Source organism: Pseudorca crassidens, chromosome 9 (assembly GCF_039906515.1).
Source record: "Pseudorca crassidens isolate mPseCra1 chromosome 9, mPseCra1.hap1, whole genome shotgun sequence".
Taxonomy (NCBI): domain Eukaryota; kingdom Metazoa; phylum Chordata; class Mammalia; order Artiodactyla; family Delphinidae; genus Pseudorca; species Pseudorca crassidens.
Genome location: NC_090304.1, coordinates 53912329 through 53933928, shown reverse-complemented (window position 1 = coordinate 53933928; position 21600 = coordinate 53912329). Strand labels below are relative to the sequence as shown.

Here is a 21600-nt window from a genome sequence, read left to right as displayed (position 1 = left end):
TCCCTGCCCCCTCCCTGTCTGGGTCCTCTCCCACAGGTCTCACTATCAACTCCTCTTGCCCCACCCTTCCCCAGTTGATAGCCTCTTGAGCTCTGAGCTAAGCTGGGGTATTCATTTCCGTTCCAGGTGCAGAAGACACAACCAAGAACAGGACAAAGTCCCTGCCCTTAGGATGAACATTCTGAGGGGGGTATGCACATCTTAGTAGGGAACTTGAGAAGGTAGAGGATGATTTAGGACATCCCCCTCCCTCCCCCAGATCTTTAATAGGGAAATCATAGATAACCCATGGACCCCAGTATGGAGAGGAAGGGACAGACACTTCACTCACGCACTCATTCATTCAATCAACAAACTGTGCTGAATATCTTCTTGCTTCCAGGTGCATCTCTGGATCTTGGGGAGAAAAGGAAGCCCAGCACCCAAAAGATGAATCATCCAGGTCCCTGGCAGCAGAGGTGAGGGGAGGGCACTTTCTGGCTACCCCAGTGGTGGGAGTGACTAACTTCTCAGTCTGGCTTAGGTTCAAAGTCTGATTACAAGGATTGTGGGAAACCTTAGATCCCAAGAGCTTCAGATTCTTCGAATCAGGGTCAAAGAATCAGAGATCACTTGAACCTTAAGGTAGTCATCACAGAATATGATATCCCCATGAAATCTTTGAATTCATACAAGGAATCTTAGAATGTTTACTCTCAGAGTCAAAGAATCTTAGAATAAAAGTATTGAGGACTCTGGGCTGCAAGGCATCTCAGAGGTCATGGATTCCTGTCTGTAGCCCCTAGCGGAAGTCCTCTCTGCAGTACCCCAAAAAGGCAAGCACCCAGGTTCCTCCAAGAACAGGGAGCTCACCTCCCTCGGAGGCAGACCAGTATCCTTTTCTTAGGACAGGTCTGATTGTTGACAAAATCTCTTCGCCTCAGGGCAGTGTCCATCTCTTTGGTGCAGCTGTCCTGGTTTTCATGTACTTCCCTCTGCCTCATCTGTGTATTGTTTTTAAGAATAAGTCCTTGCTATTCAAGGAAACTGAGAAAATCGCCTGGGTCCCAGGCCCAACTCCACCCTCTACCCCACCCCCAGCTTGGCCCTCAGGTGGTAATTGGCCAGTCAGCTAAGGGTCCATCAAAGCTGGTGTAATGAAAGAGAGGTTTGCCTTGATTTTCAGCAGGTCCAGATGTCAGAATCCCGCAGAGATTTCCTTTCCTCCACACCCTTTCATCTCTTAGCTCTCTGAAGCCTCACCAGAAGTTTAGGGGAAAGCTGAGTGCTACGACCCTCAGTGACGGCCCTGAGGGGGAAGGGTAAACTGAGGCTCGCTCTGTTAGATAAACCCAGAATCCTAGAAGGTCAGAGTAGAAAGGACCAATGCCCACCATATACCGATAGGGTAGCTGAGGCCTAGGGAGGGGGCTGGGTCTGGAGACGCTCTACCAGACTCGCTAGACCGATACTGTAGCTCAGACTGGGTCAGAAGCCTCCTCTATGGCATTGTGCTGCGTTCTCTCCGTGTCATCACCCTGTATGGTCACTGAATGTCATTGGAGATTTTGGATGGGCAGAGATTTCTTCTCACTCTGAGTGCCCAGTACCCAGCACATGGCGTGCCCAGAAAAGGCATACGGTGAGCGTGGCCAGTGAGTGAGTGATGGGAAGTGTCTTCCTGAGTCTACTGGACTCCAAGCACAGCCTCCCTGCAACCTCCCTGAAGAAAGAAAGGCAACGGCTCCTTTAAATTTCCAAGATCAGCAAAAAAAAGTTTGGAGAGCCTTTGCCACATTATTCTTAGCTCTGAGCCCAGCCCAGGCCCTGCTGACTGCAGCCCTTCCCCCACACTCCCAGGCTGCACTTTTTGGACAAAGCACTGTTTTTGGAGGGAGGAAAGAGTCTGAAATGCAGAGAAACTCTCCAGCATTTCAGGTCTGGGTTCCTCCAATGCCTCTGCTCCCAGCAGGAGCGGTTCCTGCCCACCCCCACCCCCGACAGAGGCTCAGCTGGAAATCCCATGTCCCAAGAGGTGTGGGCAGCAGGAAATAGAAAACCGTGGAATCCAACTGCATCACATCGTACAGAGAGGAAAACTGAGGCCCAGAGAGGGGCAGAAACTTGCCCAAGGTCACACAGCAAGTCAGAGGTGGAGCTGGGCCAGAGCCCATGCCCTGGGCCCCAGCCCTCTTTTTCCCACACCATCTTCTAACTGGGCCTTCCAGGTACACAGGCCCAGTTCTGCCAGATATTGCAGAAACGGCTCTCTAGCCCCAGTGGCTAGATTGAGGCAGTCCTCACCCTACAGAATCCTAGGACAAAAACTAACATGTTAAGTGCCCAGCACGTTCATATTACCATATTTAATACTCTCAGGTTAAGTAAGAATGTCTCCATTTTAAACACAAGGAAACTGAGGTTCAGGGAGGCTAAGTTCAAGACCTTACAGCAAATTGCAGTCAGAACTGGGATTTGAACTGTTTGTCTGTGGAAGATGGAGAGTTGGGACAGGGAGAGGACAAGGAAGTGACCTTCATGGGGCCCTTTGCTGTGGCCAGGTACCCTAAACAATATCTCACTTTTAATTATTGGACGTGAATTGGAAGGAAGCGTCATCCCTTTCTTCTTCTTTTTTTTTTTTTTTTTTTTGCGGTACGCGGACCTCTCACTGTTGTGGCCTCTCCCATTGCGGAGCAGAGGCTCAGCGGCCACGGCCCACGGGCCCAGCCGCCCCCACGGCACGTGGGATCCTCCCAGACTGGGGCACGAACCCGCATCCCCTGCACCGGCAGGCGGACTCCCAACCACTGCGCCACCAGGGAAGCCCCCCTTTCTTCTTTTAACAGAGGATAAAACTGTGGCCAAGAAAGGCTTGGATAGCCAGCCCATGGTGGGCCTTCTCCCTGGGAAACCAGGGCTGCCACTGGCAGTTTTTCTCTGAGATGCTGTCCAGGAGCCAAGAATGTGCTTGCAGCCCCAAGCATGAGTCAGGGAAATGCAACTTCTGCAGTCGCTGATTCTCTCTCATGGTGTTTGGGGCCTTCTGACCCAAAGGGCTGTCCTGTGAGCTGCCACGTTGGAGGGTGGGAGGCTGGTGAAGGGTGGGCAGACGCATGACTCCTCCCTTCTCCTCCCAGAGCAAGCCCCACCTTCCTACCACCCTCCTGGTGCTGAGGCAACTCCAGGGCCTTCACCCACACGCCTGACACCCTGACAGGACACCCCAGAGACACACGTCCACTGACACATGACACTGCAGACACACGTGTCCACCCACCCACTGCGGCCGCTTCATGCAATCCACATACACAAATGTCTGCATAACTTTCTAGCAATACAAATGCACCACATGTGGCACACATGCCTAATAGGTACCTGTACACAGGCTCAGGCTCAAGGGGAGGCGGGGAGGACAGCCCGCAGTCGGGATTCCACTCTCTTCACCCCTTATTAGCTGTGAAGCCTTGGGGAAGTCACTTCCCCTCTCTGGCCTTCAGTTTCCAGTTGTAAAATGAGAGGGTGTGACTCCTCCTTGCCACCCGCCTCCCTGCCAGTTGACATTCTCCCCTGCCTTCACCCGCAAAACCTGCAGACATTTCTTGAGCATCTACCATGTGTGGGGAATGAGCCAGGTGCAGAACACAGGGACAGGGCTCCTGACCCCAGCCCAGGGCTCAGTCCATTGCACCAGCTCCAAACCCTTCTGTGGCTCCCAACAGCCCCTCGAGAAAGTCCAAGCCCCTTGGTGGCCCTTTGCAGCAAGCCAGTTTGCAAGTGCATGTCCTCGGTGCTCCTGGGCAGAGACTCTCTGCCTTCTTAGGGCCAGAGCAAGGGAGGATGCTCTCAAGAAAGCTCAGCTTTGGGACTGGGAACTCCCTTCCTTCTGCCAGTTTCCCTCTCCCAGGCCTCCTTTGGCAACTTATGGAAATAGCTCCAGCTGCCTGGAGAGCCCTGGGGTGGTCAGATGGCTTTTAAGTACCACTTGCCTTTTCCCTTCCCCTGTTGCCTCTCTACCCACCCCCTTACCCAGCACCCAGCTCTCCTTTTCTCCCCCAGGGGACGCTGACAGCTGTAATAATAGTGATGGCCAGGTTAGCCGCAGGGCTGCCCTCCTTATCTTAGGGTCTCTGACACTCAGAAAAGGGCCCCTGGGCTCTGACCGCCCCACTCCCAGCCCTAATCCGCTTCAGCCCAGTGCAGCCACCCCAGTGTTACGGGATACAGTAAGCCCTGGCATGGGGGTCAGGAGACCTGGGATCCTGGCCCAGCTCTGCTGTGTTTTAGCTGGTCTAGCTCCCCACCTCTGTCAAATAGGAATGATGATCTAGAGGATGATGAGAAGCACAAATGAAACAATGGATTGGAGAGCACTTTGAGAACTCTGCGTGCACACTGCTCACCTCTTCATCACCTGGTCAAATCCTTCCTAACCTTAAGACACCACTTCTGACCATTCCTGCTCTGTCCTCTGATCACCATCCTGTCAGTTCCACTCACACCTGGCCTTGCACATACACATGAGAGTAGCAAAGGGCTGGAGTGGGGCCCTTCAGAAGAGGCACAGGCCAAGGATGGCATCCTGGCAAAGCGAAGAGAATCCAGCCCAGGAGTCAGGAAGGCTGGGTGCCACCATTCAGCGAGTGACCTTGGAAAGTCACTGCACCTCTCTGGGCCTCCGTTTCCTCATCTGTAACGTGGAGAAATGAGGAGGATCTGGAAGGATCTGAGGGATTTCATTTTAAATGGGAAAGTTTAGTTTCGTCCCCACTGTTGGCAAGAGAAGAAATGGACACAGCCTTTCTAGAAGGCAGTTCGCACTGGGAGCTTTAAAGATTGTACTGAATATTTCCCTGCAACATTGTTTGTAATTGCAAAACTTGGAAACAACCTAACTGTCCATCAGTAGGGGAGGTGGGAATACCAGGAAGTTGGGAAAAGCAAAAAGCAAGGAAGTTCTTTATGTCTTGATATTGATTCCATCTCAGAGCTGAAGTGAAGGAGGGTGTTACTTAGATCTGCACAGACTGTCCCAGCAGGTGGGTAGAAACTGGTAACATTCCTTGCTGGCAGGGGAAGGACTGGATGTGAGAGGGAGAGGGGGAGGAGTGAGACTTATCTTTCATCCCCTATGAATTTGGAGGCTATATGAATGCATTACCTATTCATACATTTTTTAATTTTTAAGTTATTTGTTCTTTTAAAAAAATTTTTTTAATGGTTCTGAAGAAACTAGGGGCAGGACAGGAATAAAGACGCAGACATAGAGAATGGACTTGAGGACACGGGGAGGGGGAAGGGTAAGCTGGCATAAAGTGAGAGAGTGACATGGACTTATATATACTACCAAATGTAAAATAGATAGCTGGTGGGAAGCAGCCCCATAGCACAGGGAGATCAGCTCGGTGCTTTGTGACCACCTAGAGGGGTGGGATAAGGAGGGTGGGAGGGAGATGCAAGAGGGAGGGGATATGGGGACATATGTATATGTATAGCTGATTCACTTTGTTATACAGCAGAAACTAACACACCATTGTAAAGCAATTATACTCCAATAAAGATGTTGAAAAAAATAATAAAATTAAAAACAATTTTTTAAATTTATTTTTGGCTGTGTTGGGTCTTCGTTGCTGTGCACACGGGTTTTCTCTAGTTGCAGTGAGCGGAGACTACTCTCCATTGCGGTGCACAGGCTTCTCATTGCAATGGCTTCTCTTGTTGCGGAGCACGGGCTCTAGGCGTGCGGGCTTCTGTAGCTGTGGTGCATGGGCTTAGCTGCTCTACGGCATGTGGGATCTTCCCAGACCAGGGCTCGAACCTGTGTCTCCTGCATTGGCGGGTGGATTCTTAACCACTGCGCCACCAGGGAAGCCCCCCAAATATTTTTTTTAAATTTTATTGAAGTATAGTTGATTTACCGTGTCATGTTGGTTTCAGGTGTACAGCACAGTTGTTCAGTGATATATAGATGGATAGATACATATATATATTTATAAATTCTTTTTCGGGTTCTTTTTCCTTACAGGTTATTACAAAATATTGGGTACAGTTCCCTATGCTATACAGTAGGTCCTTGGTGGTTATCTTTTTTATATATAGCAGTGTGTATGTGTTAATCCCAACCTCCTAATTTATCCCATGCCCTTTCCCCTTTGGTAACCATAAATTTGTTTTCCATGTGTGTGGGTCTATTTCTGTCTTGTTAATAAGTTCATTTGTATCTTTTTCTTTAATTTGTTCTTTTTGGGGAAAAAATCAGTTTTTAGAAATTTAACGTAAGGAAATCATTATTTAAAAGTATGAGCATTGGGCTTCCTTGGTGGCGCAGTGGTTAAGAATCCACCTGCCAATGCAGGGGACACGGGTTCAAGCCCCGGTCTGGGAAGATCCCACATGCCGCGGAGCAGCTAAGCCCGTGCGCCACAACTACTGAAGCTTGCGTGCCCAGAGCCCGTGCTCTACAACAAGAGAAGCCACCGCAATGAGAAGTCCGCGCACTGCAATGAAGAGTAAATCCCACTCACCGTAACTGGAGAAAGCCCGCGTGCAGCAATGAAGACCCAACGCAGCCATAAATAAATAAATGTATTAAAAAAAAATTAGGTGGAAATCACCTAGTAACAAGAATTGACTTTTTGGTGAAATGTAAACATCCTTCCACACATCTGTGCCTCTGCACATGGAATTTTCGTAAACATGCTGTTTTATAAGCTGCTACATTTTTTATCCACCAGTCCATTAAGCTCTCCGAGGATTAAAGTGGCTTTTCCACATTTATGGTGGCTGCCAATAGTCCTTGCCTTACTGACATTGTCTCTAATTTTTGGCTCTTACAAATGAGGCTATAATGAACATCCTTGTATGTGTATCTATGTTCATATTTTTATTTTCTAATTTTTTTAACATCCTTATTGGAGTATAATTGCTTTAGAATGTTGTGTTAGTTTCTGCTGTATAACAAAGTGAATCAGCTATATGCATACGTATATCCCCATATCTCCTCCCTCTTGCGTCTCCCTCCCACCCTCCTTACCCCACTCCTCAACCAGGGATCAAACCCGTGTCCCCTGCACTGGCAGGCGGATTCTCAACCACTGCACCTCCAGGGAAGTCCCACCACCTAACTTTTAAACCATTTCTACTATTTCGAGCTTTTTTTCCTCAATGAATGTGTATTCAAAAATATAGAGAGATCTGCATAATATTCGTAGAAAAAGGCCAGAAGGAAATACTCTTAAATGGTTTAATCCTATCTTTGGAGATGGACATACACATTATGTCTATTTTCAACTCTCTGCTTCTCTGAATTTTTTCAATAGCACATATTACTTTTATAATCACTTTTTGACAATCAATAAAGTAAATAGAAAAGCAACATCCAGTGGGAGATCGAGCCAGGCTTGAAGGCCATGTCCGAGTAGGTGCTGGGGAAGCACGGGCCGTGATGGGGCCTGGGGCTCGGGGCCCCTCACTGCAGCTCTGGGGAGCCTGGGAGGCAGGAGCTGGAGCCCGTCTGGCCAGGGCCGGCATTTTCCACCCCCATGGCCTCAGGCCAGGCTAAAATGAGCTTGATTGTGGCAGGATTTCATGGGCAGCAGCCAGCGGGGACAGAAGAGTCATGCCAAAGGTCACCATGTGAAGGGACAGGAGTATGTGTGGGCAGAGCTGCAGAAGGTGGCCAGGCCAGTCCTGGTCTAGCAAGAACTTGGGTGCCCCTCCCAAAGGCAGTTTAGCAGGGAAATGACAAGGTCTCGTTGGAGTTTTTAAAGGAGTTCTGCGTCTGCTGAGTGGAGAGTGACAGAGGGAGGCCAGAGAGGAGAATGTCACAATAACCCAGAGCAGGATTCTGGTGCCTGGACCCGGGCAGGGGCCATGGGGCTAAGAGGGTCCAGCAGGGGACTGGGGCTTGGAGGGCCAGGGAGAAGGAGGGAAGAGGACTCTCGGGGGCGTGGCCTGGGTAAACAGGTGGCGAACTGTCCCCTCTCTGAGATGGAGACTCTAGGGGGAAGGTAGTGAGCTCTGTTGTCTGTAGATAGGAGGCATCCAAGAAGCTGTAGCATCCGTGAGTCTGGCACTCAGGAGAGGCCAGGCTGGGATTTGGGATTGTGGCACAGGAGACTAATGGATGCCATGGGATGGTCGGTGTGGGTGAGAGCAGGCGCAGAGGCTGAGAAGAACAGAGGCTGGGGAGGAACAGGCCCATGCCAGGCAGAGGGGGGAATATCCTCTGCCACCTCCAGGAGGGAGAATCAAGGAGGAGCTGGCCGGGCCACTAGTGGGGTGGGGGGGCGGGCAGAGGGAGGAAGGCCATGCTGGAGGAGACGGAGCCACGATGCCCTCTGTCCCCTCCTCCCTCTCTGAGAATGCCGAGGGAGGACCAGGCTGCCGCGTGGTGATTCTGTGGCTGGTGGGGTGGGTCAGAGCCAGGATCTGTACACTCGGCCGGGCCCCATTGGCTGGCGGGCAGGAGCCGGCGCAGGGACAGGCCAAGCTGATGCAACATGGGCCTATCGTTGCAGGCCCTGCTGAGGGGATGCAGCTGTGCTGGCCGCTGCCCAGAGGTTCCAGTGGGGAGGGGGGACCAGCTCTTAGGGCAGGCTGGAGCTGTCTGCTCTGGGTGTGCTCTGACTCAGGATGGAAACACGCCTTTCATGGAAGCACCCAGAGCCCTCGGCTGTGTGCATGTGCGTGAGGCGGGGGAGGGGCCCCAGCGGCTGCTGCTGCACAGCTCAGGCTCGGCATTCTCAAGGCCAGATGGGGAGACGGGAGCGGAGGAACCTGGTACCTGCAGAGCCCAGGGTGAGAGTCAGGTCCTGGGTGCCAGCCTGTGCTCAGCCTCTGACTCTGTGTGTGACTTCGGGCAAGTCCCTGATCTCTCTGAGCCTCAGTTTCCCCATCTCTTTCGCTAGGACAGAGAGTTGTGAAAAAGAACTCAAGGCGTGGGAGCTGGAGGGGGAAGGGGGTTACCAGGGGCACAGCTGACCAGTCTGGGCGCCCAAAGTAGACACAGGAGGAAGGGAACGAGCATTTATTGATGCCCGCTTTGTACAGGGAGCGCTTTCATTCTCTGTTAACTCCCATATCCCTGCTGTGAGGCAGGCATTTTCATTCCCAATTTGCAAATCAAGAAACTGAGCCCTCAGAAAGCCCAGGAATGATAGAGCCTAGATTTGAAGCCAGGTTTCCCTGCTTGGGGTCCGGGGTTCTGTCCGCTGCAGCTAACTGGGGAGTCTCACACTAGCATCGCTGATGCCCAGGGCTCAGAGTTGCCCAAATCTTGGGCACCGCCTACGAGTCTCTTCTTCATTAACCCTGCCCAGGCCCCAGTGTCAGGGCCACAAAGAAGGGGGATCTGGACAAGTGGTGGCCACGTCTGACAGAGTCCCAGGATCTAAAGGGGGCGATCTCAAGGGACCCAGCCCTGGAAGACTGGCAGGAGTGGGGCTGAGTGTCAGAAAGGGTCTCAGCTGCAGATCTAGAGAAGCCTGGTCCCAGGACCAAGACAGGAAGCCCAGTCATGGGAGCAAGACTGTGAGTCCCTGAGGCTAGGAGCCTCGCAGCAGCTCAGTGTGGCTTGTACAGTGAGCGATGGGCCAGTGCCAGGCCACAGGCGGGGATAGCACAGCACAGAGATGAGGCTGCCTTGATACCAAAGTCCTGACAGGGGGCCCTCTCCGCCTTCATCCACACCCACAGTACTGGCCCGTCCCCGCGTCCTGCTGGAGGTCTGTCCTGCCCCCTGGAGTGGGACTGGGTCTCCCACAGTGTCCTGGGGGAGGGATGTGGGGGACAAGCAGGCCCAGCGCCCACAGAGCTGGCTCTGCCACCACTGGGCATTTCCAGGGGGTTTTACCAAGGTCCTTCTCGAGACAGAAGGACTTGACAAAGGCATCATGTTGACACAGAATTCCAGACGCTGGCAGGCCACTCATTTTCACTCGAAACCAACTTTTCCTGAGCAACTGTTTTGAGCCAGGCCCTGTCCTGGGAACACAGAAACAAACCAGATCCGCCCCCTGTCCTTAAGCAATGGAGCTCACACAGGCTGCTCAAGGCTGTGACAGAGGGGAGAAGGCAGAGGGCTGCCAGAGCCCATGCAGGGATGGGAGCAGGGAAGACTTCCTGGAGGAGGCTGCCTGGGGTGGAGAAGGAGCTCACCTCAAGCAGAGAAGGCTCGGGGAGCGTGAGAAAAGGGAGGTGGCCTCCTTGGGTGCACAATCAATGGGAACACCAAAACCCACAGTAATGAAGATAAGTAATATTTTCATGCAATATTTAAAAAAATGAAAATCCATGCTAAAAAAATAGATGATGAACAAAATATCAACGTTTTAAATAAAGACAGGATCAGGGCCAACTTCCTGGGCATGCGACCTGTGTAGTCTGACACGGTGCCACACTTGGTTGCATATTCTGCTGTTGCCATCTTGAAATTTGGAATAATTTTTGAAGGAGGGGCCTCACACATCACATAGCCAGCCCTGGACAAGGACAATAAAATAGTACTGTGTCGAGCCATGTTGGAGCTGAGCCAAATGGGGAAAAAAAAGGGTTTATTTAAAATTTTGATATTTTGTTCATCGTGGGTTTTTTTGGCATTAACTTTGATTTTTAAAAAATATTGCATGGAAAGCTTATTTCTTTTGATTCCTGAGGTTCGGGGTGCCCCTTGTAATTTGCACCCAGGGTGAATGTCTCACTCTCCTCACCCTAGTCCCAGCCCGGAGAGAAGGCGAGGTGTGGAAGGGCATCCCAGGCAGATGGACAGAAGGGCTGTCCAGCAGCTGGAAGCCTGCAGGGCCTGGGGAAGGCTCGGGGGACAGGGCAGCCTCAGGCCCTTCCCAGATCCCATGAGCCCTTGCCAGAGATGCACCTGGATATCTTCCCACTCTCAAGTCACTGAGTGCCTCAGTGCCCCATCTGCAAAGTGAGAACAATGGTTCCTTTCAACAGCCTGTCTTCCAGGTTGAGAGACAAAAGAAAAATAAAAGGTGCTGAGTTTGAAACCAGAGAGGGCTGTATGCTAGGAAGTCTGTGCACCAGTTCTGTGTTAGGTGCCACTGTAACTCCCACAGGCACGCAGAGATCGGCTCCTCCACCCTCCATGCCTCTCTCCTTCCCACCTCCAAGCTCCGAAGACCCCTTCTGCCTTCTCATAGCCTGGGAGACTCCCCCAGCCAGCCACAGCTTCTCCCTTCCCTTGCCTTCAGTGCACACAGGGGAGAGAGATCATACTACGCCCTTTTTTTTGTTGGTTTTTTTTTGCGGTACACAAGCCTCCCACTGTTGTGGCCTCTCCCGTTGTGGAGCACGGGCTCCGGACGCGCAGGATCAGTGGCCATGGCTCACGGGCTCAGCCGCTCTGCGGCATGTGGGATCTTCCCGGACCGGGGCACGAACCTGTGTCCCCTGCGTCGGCAGGCGGACTCTCAACCACTGCGCCACCAGGGAAGCCCTAAGCCCTTTATTTATTTTATTTATTCCTTCTTTCATGTAACCAACATTCATCAAGGACTCACTACGCACCAGGCGCTATTCTGGGTGCAGAGCACAGGAGGGAACAAACAGGTCCTTCGCTCTCAAGGAGCCTCACGTGCGTCTGGAGGAGACAGGCTATACGCTAAGAAACAGATCTGATAATTCCAGGTAATGGTGAGCGCTACGAAGAAACAAAAGCCAGTGGTTGGAGGTGCGGGGATGAGTACTTTACAGGGGGTATAACCTGAGAACTGAATGATGAGAGGCTGTATTGTTTTCCTATTGCTGCTACAACAACTTACCATAAACTTAGTGGCTTAAAACAATAAAATTTATTCCTCTTATAGTTCTGGATGTCAGAAGACTAGAATGGGTCAGCAGGGCTGCGTTCCTTCTGGAAGCTCTGGGGCAAGTCTGTTTCCTCACCCTTTCCAGGTTCTAGGGGGCTGCCTGCACTCCTTGACTCATGACCCCTTCCTCCATCCTCAGTGCCAGCAGTGTAGCATCTTCATAGCTGCCCCTCTCTCTGACCTCTGCTTCTGTCATCACCTATCTTTCTCTGACCCCCCTCCCCTCCTCCCTCATATAAGGAACCTTGTGGTTACATAGGGCCACCAGGTAATATCTCTATCTCAAGATCCATAATTTAATCACATCTGTAGGAGACTTCCCTGGTGGTCCAGTGGCTAAGACTCTGCACTCCCAATGCAGGGGGCCCAGGTTCGAGCCCTCGTCAGGGCACTAGATCCCACATGCCATGACTAAGAGTTCACATGCCACAACTAAAGATCCCTCATGCCACAACTGAAAAAAAAAAAAGATCCCACACACCACAGGTAAAGATCCTGCACACGGCAATGAAGATCCCGTGTGCTGTGACTAAGACCCGGCACAGCCAAATAAATAAATATTAAGTCGCATCTGCAAAGTCCCCTTTACCATGTAAGTTAACATATGCAGGGATTAGCACCTGGATGCCTTTGGGAGCCACTCTTCTGCCTGCCAACGAAGCCAACCCCCTGAAAACTTTAGAGTGGAGGAGAGCAACCCAAACAGAGGGAACTATATATGCAAGGGCCCCAAGGCTAGAAAAAACTAGGCATGTTCTCAGAATAGCAAAAGGCCACCCTTCTAGAGAGCAGTGCTCCAGTTAATTTGATTGTAATTCACTTCATCCATGGGGCCAATCTCACCCCTGCAGATGAATGTGGTGTGTTCCAGGAACCCTGAGCAGCCAGGACAGCCCTTAGAGAGCATTCCCTTGGCACGTAAGGTCATCTCCTCTCTCCCCCTGCTTCTAGCTGGCCAACCCTTCACATGCTTAGAATGAGAGCCCTGCATGTTTGAGGAAGGTGCCAGCCCGGGTGCCCACCTGGAGCTGGGGGCCAGACTGACTGTGGTCGAGGAGTGGGCCCAGCCCCTCGTACCTGCATATAATCCTGCTCTTTCTTCCCTGCTGAAGGCCAGGACTGTGTGGCTGAGGGAGAATGGGAGCAGGAAAGGCTGGACCTCGAGCAGTGGCAGCAAACTTCAATGGCCATATTGTTAGCTCTGGGCTGCAGTGGGGAGGGTGCCAAGGTCTGGCTGAATGAGGCATCTGTGCTTGCTAGGTCAGGATGCCCAGGTCAGGGGCTCTCCTGGGAGATGCCTCCCACCCCCCACCTCTGCCCAGACCCTGCCATTTGGCTTCCTTGGCATCCCTTGTATTGATCCCTCAGGGACCACAGATATCACTGGCTGGCTAACTGTGCCATGAGCTGTTGGTTGGTGGCCCTTCCTGTTAGATTGTAAGCTCTCTGAGAAGGCCACCAAATCCCAGCATCCAGCCCAGGGCTTAGATCAGAGAAGTTGCTCCATAAATGTGTGTAATGAGTGGACGAATGAATGAATGAATGAATGAGACTGTTGCCATTCTTGCTTTGTCTGGTCACCCCTTCCCTGGACCACTGTACCGGCCAACTCTCTAGCTTCCCTGCCTCTGGTCTTTCCTCCTCCACACCATTGCCTGGGGATCATTCTAACATACCATCAGTTAAAACCCTCCTGGGGCTCCCTGAGACCTTTAGGATCCAGTCAAGCCCCCGCCAGCCTCGCCAGGTAGTCACCCACCAATTCTCCGCCCTGCCTCTGTGCTAGCCCTTGGTAACACCTGACATTTCCCAGCCTGCGTGCCCTTGTACTTGTGCAGAATGCCCTTCCACCTCTTCTCCCCACCTGGGTGACTCCTACTCATGGTTCAGGCCACAAGCTCCTGCAGGAAGCCTGCCTGACTACCCCCAGCCTTCTCTGGGTTCCCACAGAATCCCCACCCAACTCTACTCTGTGCTTCCCAGCACCTCAGCACCAATTATAATTGCCAGTTAACACCTGTGTCTCCCTAACCAGACCCTGAGCTTCTCAAGAGCAGGCACTGAGTCTGACCCATGTTTTCATCACAGCCAGGGCCCTGGACTTGGTCAGGCACAGAGCAATTGCTCAGCCTAGGTGTAAGCCCAGCCCCAAGACAGTGGGCTCCCCGTGAGGCCTGACTCGTGGGCGCCTCTGCCCTCCGGTGGTTATTTTGGGTCACTGCACATTTCTGGATCCTATTCATGGGCTTCACTGTGGTAATGGACCCTTGAACCTTGGTTCTCAGAATGTGGCCCCAGGACCAAAAGCATCAGCATCACTTTGGAACTTGTTAGAAATGAAATTCTTGGACTCCACCCAGACCTATGAGTCAGAAACTCTGGGGATGGAGCCCAGCAATCTGTTTTAACAAGCCCTCCAGGTGATTCTGATGCAGGCTGAAGTTCGAGGGTTCTCCTCCTAGAAGCCCCAGGTAATGGAGGAGACACCAGGATGCCCCTAGTAGAGTTGCCAGCTAACGTACAGGATTCCCAGTTAAAGCTGAATTTCGGATGAACAACGAATAATTTTTTAGTATAAATAAATCTGGTGCAATATTTGCAATTTTTACCTTGAAATTCTTAATAATTTTTGGACATGGAGCACAGTAGTTTTCACTTTGCACAGGTAGTTAGTCCTAGGAAGGACTCAGAGCTTAAAGGTGGGAGGGGTCAGGGCACAGCAGCTGAACTGTGCCTCTAAGTTTTCCAGCTCCCCCATCTTTCACATCCCCCATTGCTTCCTTCCCAGAAGGAGTCAAACCTTCATCCCTTCTCCCCAGATTCCATTACCTGTCTCCTCACTGTCTCACTGCTTCATTCTCACCCCTTCTGTCCCACCTTCCGCAGAGTGAAATGAAGTCCCCAAAATGTCTTCCCTTGTCACCCTCCACTCAAAACTTTCTTCTGGGTGTCTCCTTACCACTGCTTTTGTGATAACAGCCATCTGCCATCTGGAGCACTGAGTTAGGCTCTTGATTTCATCAGCTCCTGTGTTCTGCGCAGTAATCCTGCCTCTGGCATATGCCCCAGGGTGGGGTGCTATGAGCAGGACCTGCCCGCAGCCTTGGATGGAGGGCTAAGTATCAGCTCCAGCTGATGCCCAAAGAAGAGCTGCTGTCTGGGATGCAACAGAGGAGAAGGAGGAGGAGAGGCTCCAGAATGATTTATTAAGCACCTACTATGTGCCCGGCACTGTTCTGAGTGGTGGGAACACATGATGCAAGAAGCAGGTATAAACCCTGCCTTCAGTGGAATGACTTAGTGGGTCCTGCCCACATTGATCTCAGGTTTATGCCCTAGACTAGTGCCCTAATCAAACAGGGGAGGATGCTGACTTTTTTTATTTTTAATTTTCAAAGGCAAGCAGGAAGTTGTTTTATTCTTTCTCACAGATTTGATTCAAAATTCCATCAGAGGGAGTGGGCTGAGGACACAGGTTGAACAAGTTTGACCTGACCTGACTATTGTTGAAGCTGAAGGATGGGTACCTAGGAGATTCATTGTACTAATCTCTCTAATTTCATATATGTTTGAAATCATCCACACATTTCTCTTTTAAAAATAGAGTTCAAAGTAATATCAAATTTCCAAAATCTCTCCAGTCCAGAATGAGACCCTTCTTTCAGGCTGGGCTTACCTCAGAAACCAGAAACCCGGGGAGTGTGCCGACAAGTTCCTTCTCTCCCTCTATGACCATCTCTGGCTACTACTTGCGGCCGCTTCAGGGTGGAGTGCAGAGTGGGAGAAAGGGCAGAAAGAGCCCTCCTTGCCTGACACAGTTGTAATCTGGCTGGGGACCCTCTGGACATGGTTGATGTCCAAAGTTGATCTTTAACTCAGGAGATCTCCTCACCTCCCCCAAAGGGGTCCTCAGGCAGCTGGACACGGCCTTAGGCAGGCAGGCAGGCCCTCATCTGGCCAACAGGCAAGTCCGGCATCCTTTGTGTGGTCTAGCCGGCAGCGAGCCCTTCCCGGGGTAGCCCTGGCCTCCCCCACCCCATTCCGCCTCCCCACACAAACCGTGCTGTTAGACTCTGCAGTGTGTGAGAGGAGTTCCGGTCCCCGTGTCCCCCAGATTCTAGGTGCACATATCATGCTCTCCCAACAGTTCTCTGGAAGTCCTCTTCACTTACAGGAGGGAGGGGAAGCAGAGCAGAGTGACAATTCTCTCTTAAAAAAACTGATTTAACAAGGATGGGTGATGGGCGGAGGCGGCAGGACAGGTCTGGGAACACACCTCCTGCTGGTCCTACAGGATGGCCTGGTCCTACAGGAGGGTCTGACCCTCCATTTAGGATGGGGTGGGGGAGGGGTGCTGGGGCCCTCTTGTCTGAAGCTTCTGGAGCCTCTGCAGAGACGCCAGGCAGCAGCACGAGCCTGGTTCCCACCCCGCCCTTAGTACAGGACAAGAGAACCCTAGACACAGTGAGTCGCAAGAGGCTCCTTCATCGCCTGGATCTGCCTGGCAAGAATCTGCTTCTCTGCAAGGCTCCACTCACGCTCCGCCCCCTCCAGGAGGGGTTTCCTCAGTGCCCCATGGGCCCCGTTGAGACTCTCCTCCTCCCTGATGCTCCCACCACACCTTGTTCACGCCTCCATTAGAACAGTTATTTTATTTTCGATAACTGTCTTGTGTCCTGTGTCCTTATCAGATTGTGATTTCCCTGGGGAGTCCCTGGATGTCTTCGGGCTTATCACTGGGGCCCTGGCAACCAGCACAAAGGCTCCCTGGCACAGAGGAGTGGTAACGCAACAACAGTGATGATGACGAGCTGTATGGGTGTTGCCCGTGTGCCAAGCCCTGTGTCAAGCTTCGTGGGGCATTATCTCATGAACCCCTGCCCCAGCCTAATGTGGTAAGTACTATTATCCCTATTTTACAGATGAGAAAACCGAGGCTCAACAGGTGAAATCACTGGCCAAGTTCACTTGGGGAGAAGGTAGGAGAGCCAGAATTTGACAGGAGTCCTTCTGAGTGCAGAGCCCCTTGTGCTATTCTGAGTCAGGGCCCAGCCATGCTTGATGGGTGCCTGGGGGGAGACAGGAGTGGGTGGGCACCCTCGGGTCAGCCTGATTGCCTCAGACCACAGCAGGCTGGGACTCTGTGCTTTCTTGGTGGGAGGTGGGCGGGAGGGGCGGTGGTTTACAGGATATGCGGTGGTTTACAGGATATGCAGAGAGATATGCAGAGATTAATAAAAAGGTCAAGACAGGTATGGGGGCTGCTGACTTTTGAGACCAGTGCAAGGTGAAATCAAGATGGAATTTGGACTGTTACTTCCTGCCAGTACGGATGAGCCCCATCTCCTTAATCCCTTAACCAAGGGGTCCGCAACCCCCGGGCCATGGACCGGTAGGTACCGGTCCATGAGCAGAAGGTGAGCGGCAGGCAAGGGAGCGAAGCTTCATCTGTATTTACAGCCGCTCCCCATCGCTCGCATTACCGCCTGAGCCCCGCCTCCCGTCAGATCAGCAGCGGCATCAGATTCTCATAGGAGCAGGAACCCGCCTGTGAGCTGCGCATGCGAGGGACCTAGGTTGCGCGCTCCTTATGAGAATCTAATGCCTGATCATCCTGAAACCTTCCCCTCTTCCTTGGAAAAAATTGTCTTCCGTGAAACCGGTCCCTGGTACCAAAAATGTTGGGGACTGCTGCCTTAACCCCGGCCCCAGCCCCTCACCAGACCTCAGGGCCTCCCACCTAAGGCCCCAGCTCAGCAAGCTCCCAGGGCTCAGGGATGGGGAGGGAATAAATGCCTGGAAATGAGTAGGTTGTAATGGCTCAGGGTCTGGGTGTCCACAGGGCCAGCAATGGGTCCTGGCTGGACCAGAGCTCTAGGGTGACCACCTGTCCGGGTTTGCCCATGACCGAGGGATGTAGGACTCCTCGTGCTAAAGGAGGGACAGTCCAGGGCAAACCAGGGCAGGTGTCACCCTGCAACATCTCTGACCCCAAGACAGTTCCTCCTTCTCATTAGATGATTCTGGGCCCTGGATAAAGAACCCTGGGAAACCCAGAAGGCATTAGTGCACACAGGGAGGTCAGCCTGGGTGTGGGCCCAGGGGCTGGCGGAGAGAGCAGGGCCAGGAGTTGGAGTGCCCAGGGCTTGAGCCCACTTCAGCCTTGCACTGGCCTCTTGCCGAAAATCCCTGAGCCCCCTTTCCTCTTCTCTAAAATGAGGCGGGTAACATCCACTCAACAGGGCCATTGTCAGGATGAGCATGAGATAATGCAGTGAACAGGAGGTATCATTGCAGGATTAAGCTCAACTGCAAATAACAGAATCATTCTGGCTTCAACAAGAGAGTTTGTTTCTCTCCCACATAAAAGTCTGGAAATAGATGGTTCAAGGGTGGTGTGGAGGCTCTGCTTTTTAAGTCCTCGGGTGTTCAGGCTCCTTCCAGCTCATGGCTTCTCCAACCCTAGGGCGTGACCTATGTCTTCAAAGACCAAGATGGCAGCTAGAGCGCCAACCGTTATATCTATGGGAGCTGTAGGTACAGAGAAGGTACTTAAAGCCTTGTAATTGATGAGCCTGACAAGCAAATGGTTCTGCTGGAGAAGAGAAGCCCTAAGACTGAGCTCCAGGGCTCCCACAACAGCAGAAGAGAAGGAACAAGCAACAGCTCCTGAGTTTCTGGACTTCTCCCAGCCTCCAGACTTCTAAACCCAACTGTATGCCTAACGTCTCCACTTGGATGTCTAAGAGACACCTGAGAATTAGCATGTCCAAACTCAAATTCTGCTCTGTTTCCCAAATCTGCTCCTGCTGCCACCTTCCTCAATGGCAGATCATGGCAGCACCATCCTTCTAAGTATTCAGGCCAAAAACTCGGGGCCATACTTGACTCCTTTATTTCTCTCACAACATACGTTCAGTTCATCAGAAAATCCTGTGGTTCTACCTTCCAAGGACACCCCAGCATCTGATTACTTCACCATGCCTGCTGTTGCCCTGAGCTGAGCCACCGTCACCTCTCACCTGATGCCTCATTCTGCTCTCCCTGCTTCTACCCTCTCCCCCTTGGTCTGACTCATAAGGCAAATGACTTAGAAGTCTGCAGTGCCTTTCTATTTCAATTGGAGTAAAAGTCATATTCCTCACCATGGGCTCTAGGCCCTTCGTGATCTGATCTCAGTGACCTTGTACACCATCCTTTACGTCCTTCCACCCAGTCACTCCCTCCACTCCAGCCATGTTGGCCTCCTGGCATGAACAGACCAGGCACATCCCACCTCAGGGCCTTTGCACCTGCCGTCTGCTTCAGGTTTTTACTTAAATGTCACCTTCCCTGACTACTCTGTTTAAAATGGTAACCCCCTCACCGATATTCCCTACTTTCCTCTGTCTATGCTGTTCTTTCTTTGTCCAAAGTGCGTGTCCTATCTAATATATACCATTCTCTCTCTCTTTTTTTTCTTATTGTCTGCCTTCCTCTACCGGAAAGTAAGTTTCACAAAGGCAGAGATTTTTGCTGCTGTGTTAGAATGTTACAACCATGCTGAGCACAAAGTAAACACTCAATATAAATGTATTTAAAGAGTGAGGAAAGGGATGGAGCAATGAATAAGTGAAGGAATTGCTCTCCCTGCCCAGGAGGGTTGGGCTGCCCGGAGAGGGCAGTAAAACAGGGACGATGATGACCACCATTGTGTCGCGATGTACCCGGCCCTGTGCCAGCTGCCAGGTGTGGCCTGGTGGAAGCAGACACCTAAGCTGACATTCACAGAAGCGGCTGGTAAATGAGAGGACGGAGGGAAGCCCAGGGGCCTGTGGGAGCCAGAGGCGCTTCCATGAGGTGGTGACACCTGAGCCCTGTCTGAAGCCACACCTTGCCAATCAAAAAAATTTGATTTTTAATATTATATACTGAAATTTATCAATATTTGAAAGATCTGCATGACTCGGTGAACCACTTTTTCTCCCAAATGGCCAATGCATGCTTCTACAAAATCATCCATGGTAAAAGATACGAAGTGCAAAAGAGACCAATGGATTTTAATGTAACTGAGTAAGAAAATCTCATTGATATGGTTTGATTATTTTTTTTATTTGGTTGCAAATTATTTTTTTTATTTGGTTTTATTTGGTTTATTTATTTATTTTTTTTATTGGGTCTTATTTGCGGCAGGTGGACTCCTTAGTTGCAGCACGTGGGCTCCTTAGTTGTGGCAGGCGGGGTCCTTAGTTGTAGCTCCGGGGCTTCTTAGTTGTGGCATGCTAACTCTTAGTTGCGGCATGCCTGTGGGATCTAGTTTCCTGACGTGGGATCTAGTTTCCTGACCAGGGATGGAACCTGTGCCCCCTGCATTGGGAGCACAGAGTCTTATCCACTGCACCACCGGGGAAGTCCCATGGTTTCAGATTTTAATAGTAACTAAACTTCAAGAAAGATTTCAAGATTAAGTTAGTATCAAATAATAGCCACAATTATTTGAAAAGGCCAATAAAATACTCCTCCCTTTTCTAACTCATATCAGTATAAGCCTGTATTTTCTTTGTAAACTTTAACCAAAACAATATATTGCATCTGACTGAATTCAGAAGCAGGTATGAGAATCCAACTGACTTTTATTAGGCCAGCCATTAACATTTTTTGTAAACATATTAAAAAATGCCTCTAATTTTTTTTTTAAATGCTTTTTTTTTTCTTAATTAATTTTGGCTGCTTGGGTCTTCGTTGCTGCACGCGGGCTTTCTCTACTTGCAGTGAGCGGGGGCTACTATTCGTTGTGTTTTGTGGGCTTCTCATTGCAGTGGCTTCTCTTGTTGCAGAGCATGGGCTCTAGGCTCAGAGGCTTCAGTAGTTATGGCACACAGGCTCAGTAGTTGTGGCTCACGGGTTCCAGAGCACAGGCTCAGTAGTTGTGGCGCACGGGCTCTAGGCACGTGGGCTCAGTAGTTGTAGCGCATGGGCTTAGTTGCTCCGCACCATGTGGGATCTTCCCGGACCAGGGCTCAAACGCATGTCCCCTGCATTGGCAGGCGGATTCTTAACCACTGCGCCACCAGGGAAGCCCACCTCTAATTTTTTGTTTTGAAAAATGTAGGTGTTTTTCATTAAGATATGTTAACATTTACTAAGATTGTTATAACTATTTTAAATTAATTACTTAAATATTTTAAATGTCTCAATTTAAATTTATAATACTGTAAATACCGATACAAGCCATATAAATAGAAGTTCTCTGGGGTCCTTAATAGGGTGTGAAAAACAATCCTGAGACCAAAAAGTTTGAGAACCAGTGCTCCAGTGTTAGCGATTAGGATTATTATTCTGCACCAATCAGGATCATACAGCAGGGGGCAGCAGAGGCGGTCAGAGGCAGCAGAGGCATCCCCCTTGCCTTTCTTTAGGGAAAGGTACTGGGCGCCTGCCTGTTGGGTATCCCTCATACCCTGTACTGGAGACACAGTACCCTCTCGTGAGCATCAGGAGGTGCTGGTAAAGGTAAACTTGGCGTTACGGGGATCACGAAAATTCCCATCTGCTGGTGGCAAGGCCTGGTGGGAGGGAGGAAGCCCACAGACTTTGGGGTCCGAGAAGCCCTGAAGCTCCCCGCCCTTTCAAGACTGGAGCCTGAGCAGGGATCCAGGAGAATGGGAAGGGGCGCCTGGTATCATTGACAGGCATTCCCCGAAGCCAGCCGCCCCCAACCCCTCCACCAGGGGAAAGGAGCTGCCACAGATTCCCATCTCAGTCGGACTTTCCCCCTCCCCTCTCACTTTCCACAGCAAGCCTCCCAGCTTCA

The 21600-nt window shown here is 51.2% G+C and overlaps 1 long non-coding RNA gene across 2 annotated transcripts; it reads left to right on the top strand.

The window, feature by feature from the left end:
* Positions 1-380: 380 nt before the first annotated feature.
* Positions 381-20322, top strand: LOC137231322 (uncharacterized). Of its 2 annotated transcripts, none has more exons than XR_010946453.1 (4): positions 381-458; positions 11492-11625; positions 16730-16786; positions 18274-20322. It is a non-coding gene; the product is annotated as an uncharacterized lncRNA (long non-coding RNA). The 2 variants fall into 2 exon arrangements; XR_010946452.1 differs by lacking the exon at positions 16730-16786 and adding an exon at positions 16499-16702.
* The last annotated feature ends 1278 nt before the right edge of the window (positions 20323-21600 follow it).